Source organism: Myotis brandtii, unplaced genomic scaffold (genome assembly GCF_000412655.1).
Source record: "Myotis brandtii unplaced genomic scaffold, ASM41265v1 scaffold751, whole genome shotgun sequence".
Lineage (NCBI taxonomy): Eukaryota > Metazoa > Chordata > Mammalia > Chiroptera > Vespertilionidae > Myotis > Myotis brandtii.
The window spans coordinates 2,347,591-2,352,090 of NW_005370994.1; positions in this window are offsets into that span (position 1 = coordinate 2,347,591).

Below are 4,500 nucleotides of genomic sequence, written 5' to 3' on the forward strand. Positions count from 1 at the left end.
AGGCGGGGAACGTTGGCTTCCTCCTTCAATGAAGGAAGCAAGCCTCATGTTCGCTTTAAGCTGCCTGGCTGCCGGCCGCCATCTTGGCTGGCAGTTAATTTACATATCTCCCTGATTAGCCAATGGGAAGGGTAGCGGTCGTACGCCAATTACCATGTTTCTCTTTTATTAGTGTAGAAGTGTTCTTTTATTACCTTCAGCTATCTCTTATGTAAAGGCATTTAGCTAACTTCTTGAAAACTTTGATAATGGGGAAAAATGAATCATGGTTATCATCAAGATAGGTGAACATAATTGCTTATGGGACTTCAAACCAGCCTCCATTAATAGCTTCTCTGTGCATTTACTAAGACAATGAGAACAGTAAATTACAAAATAATGACAATACATTAAGGAGGAAATTAAAAATACATTTTGCATAAATATTTGAGATTATGAACCTAAATGAAATGTCAAGATTGTCAGTTTAAAGATTTAAGAAGAGTTGATGTTTGAAAATTTGAAATGTTTTGATAAGAAGGTTAAGATGACAGGTGATATTCTAATGATCTTGACATAAGAACTTTAGAATTTGGAGGGAATAGCAAGATAACCTTTAAACCTAACTACTGAGTGTGTGTGTGTGTGTGTGTGTGTGTGTGTGTGTGTGTGTGTCTTAATAGATGAAAAGACTGAGGTCATGAGAAGTTAAGTGAAGGTTTATCCAAAGTTTAACAGCTGCAAGTAAATATTTAACAGCTGTTAATAAACATTGAATTGAAGCGGTGGTACAGGACAAAACATGTATTCTGGAGAGCTGGGGCTAGACCTAAGATATATACGCTAATGTTTTGTTACTTCGTACATTGAATCAGTGAAAAAAGATACACATATTTATATTTGGACCCAGTTAACATTTTCTCCAATTCATTACTCACTGAGAGTGTGGTGGTGCAGTGGAGATCTGGCTCTGAAAGTAACAACTTGCATAACCTCAGGAAACTCTTGTGATCTTTAAAATTCTGGGGTTTCCCCCTTTTAGTCTGTAGAGTGGAAATGAGTAAGGTGCATCACCTGTATGGTGATCACAGGTACAGACAGAATCACTTGGAAAACAACTAACTTACGTCCAAGAAGTAATTTTTGCATTACCAACACCCTACTATAAGGTTGCTCACCTTCTGGGCCACGTGACCATGACCTTAAGTGAACTGGCACCTTGTGAGGCATCTTAATGTTTAGTCCTTCTCCTCATATCCAACTGCCAGCATTTCCTCTCCCGGCTCAGCCCCAAACACCTGTACTGTGATGATTAATTTATATGTAGTGACAGTTCTATGACCACAAAAATGGAGAATTCAGTCTCAGTTGAAAGATTATAAGAAAAATCTTCTTAAAAACTGCTTTTGCTAGGGTGGTTGTCAAGAGCAGGAGCTCCTGCCCTGGCCCTGGAGGCCCTGGGGGGATTGAGGGTGTTGTCCCAGTGGCTGGATGACACGGGTGTTTAGTTAGTGCTGACACCTGACAGCGTGTCCCACAGGGAGGCCCCCGCTCCCACAGTGCAAGCAGGTGACTCACTCCCAAGCATGTCTTCCTCTGAGGGAGAGCGGAGTAATGGCCCTACTACTTCTCTGAGTCCTGCTCCACCCAGACGGAGACCGTGCACACAGTGCCCAGAGGTCTCTGCCTGGTGGTTTCACATAACAGCTGGTTTTGACATGTAGGTCAACCTCTTTCTCTCGGGGCAACCTTCGGCAAGTTTGTAAATTCTTTAATGCTGCCTTTTCTTCTCCTTATAAAGCTGTGATAATGCTACCTTTAGGGCTGTTGTAAGGATTACATATGCCCACATGAAGTGCTCGGTGCCCACTAGCGCAGAACGTGTTAGTTCAGTGATTTTCAACCCGTGTGCCGTCCAGTGTGTATGAGACTTTCTGAACCTCAGAGGGAGGGTGGGTGGGAAGAGATCAACCAAAGAACTTGTATGCATATATGCATAACCCATGGACACAGACAATAGGTCTAGGGGGCGGGGGTGGGCTGGGAGAGGTCAATGGGGGAAAAAAGGGGATATATGTAATATTTTCAACAATAAAGATTTCAAAACACACACAAAGTTTTATACCCTAACTTCCATATAAAGCCAGGTGGAGATAAAATGTTTATTATGTATATATGAGGGCATACTTCCAAAATAGCAAAAGACTAGAGTGACATTAACAGAATCACAATCATTATCATTATCCTCTATGCAAATTTCCTTAAATTCTGCCTTTTTGCCCCCCCATGATTAGGACAAGGTTGAATATCAAGACTCAAATATGCTATTTTGTGCTTTTGTCCAGAAGAGATTTTGTTAAAGGCTGTTTTACATTGCAATTTCTCAAACTACTTGATTCAAACATTGCTTTCCACACACACAGAAACAATTGTGCCATTGCCATCTATGTGTGGTGTGCTCAGAATTGCAGCAATTAGTTTGTGTGCCATGAGGTGAAAGGGTTGAGCATCACTGTGTTCGTGTCCTCCTTTCCAGGCAGGGAGGTGCGCAGTTATTCCCACGGATACCGGCCCTGGACAGAGACGGAGGAAGATGGAATCGTCTGCAAAACTGTGGAGATGCGATTACAGTCCCCCCGGGACCCCCTTGGTCTTCCCCGCAGGATGGCGGCTGTCCGCTGTGTTTGGGAAGTAGAGCAGGTGAAATTCTCAGGATCCCAGGTGGTTCCTGTGGGCAATTTGGAAAGGTCCTTCTCCCCAGGGTGTGGGCAGTTCTGCCACAGATGTGGAGGTCCTGGCTTCCCTTTCTCAGGGTGCCAGTGCGCCCCACAAATAGTGAGGTTAGAGACCAGAGCAAATAAAGGGCAGTGCCCTCTCCCAGAGCAGAACTGGGAGGTGGGGCGGGGGGTGGAGAGCCCAGGCCACCCTGGGGGCCCATGGGGTCAGAGTCAGGCCATGGATTGCACACACATCCCAGTCAAGGCGAGGGTGAGACCTATATTCTGAAGGACCCTGAAATCTGGACTAGCAGATGTTTGATGCAAAACAGAGCCTTCACTGGCCACAGAATAATACCCAAATTCTTTCAAAGGACCCTTCATTGCCTTGTAGGAATCTGACCTGAGGCCACATGAGGATTAGAATTTCTGTTCTTTATCTCAGGGCTTGTCCTTTATCACCTGGCCACACCCCCAACCTGGCCACATTGGGACAGTCCCAGGAAATGCAATCCCCTCCAGGTGTCCTTCCCATGTGCTTTTATTGTATTAAGGAATTAATAAATCCAGTAATTGTTTAGCTCCCACTATGTAATAAGTATGAATATTAATCCCTCAATTCAGAAACAAATACAACTTTATTTTTTTAAATGTTTTTATTGATTTCAGAAAGAGGAAGGGAGAAGGAGAGAGAGAAACATCAATGATGAGAGAGAATCATTGATCGGCTGCCTCCTGCATGCCCCCCACTGGGGATCGAGCCCACAACCCAGGCATGTGCCCTTGGCTAGGAATCAAACTGTGACCTCCTGGTTCATGGGTTGACGCTCAACCACTGAACCATACCAGCCAGTCACTACTTTATTTTTTAACTAGAGGCCCAGTGCACGAATTTGTGCACAGGTGGGGTCCAGCCAGCCTGGCCCCAATTGGGGTGGATTGGGGCAAACCTGTCAGGAGGAGGAGATGGCGGGAGGTTGGCTGGCTGGCCTGCCCCAATTGGGGCACAGTCAGGGCCAGGCTGACCTGGGGGAGGGGCCATGGACCATTGGTGGGCAGGCCTCTCCCCCGATTGGGTTGGGGGGCTGATTGGGGGCAGGACCAGTCGTGGGGAGGGGCTATGGGAAGTGGGCCGGCCAGCCCCACCCCTGAATGGGGTGAGGGGGGCCGATCGGGGGTCAGCGGCTGAGGGAGGGGCCGTGGGAAGTTGGCCGGCCAGCCCTGCCCCTGATCAGAGTAGGGGTCCTGATTGGGGGTGGAGCTGACTGCTGGGAGGGTCTTCAGGCCGATTGGGGGTGGTGGAGCCCATTGGGGGCAGGGCCAGCTAGGGGGAGGGGCTGCAGGAGGTTGGCCAGCCAGCCTGCCCCCTATAAGGGTGAGGGAGAAGGACTGTGGGGGAGTTGGCTGGCCACCCGGTCCTCAATTGGCGTGGGAGGGGCTGATCAGGGGCGGGGCCAGCTGGGGGGAGGGGAGGTTGGAAGGCCAGCCCCACCCCCTGATCGGGCGGGTTCACTGGCCACAGTGGGCATCATAGTGACCATTCATTCTGGTCGTTACAGAGTTCCAGTCACTGGCTTTTTATATAGAGAGAGACTTCTCATTACAGCAGTCCCTTTAGCATTTCTTGCAGTGCTAGTTTGGTGGTGATAAACTCCTTTAGCCTCTTTTGTCAGGGGAGCTCTTTATTTCACCCTCTATTTTGAATGATACCTTGCTGGATATAGTAATCTTGGTTTCAGATCCTTGCTTTTAATTACCTTGAATACTTCATGTCATTCCCTTCTGAATTGTAGAGTTTCTGATG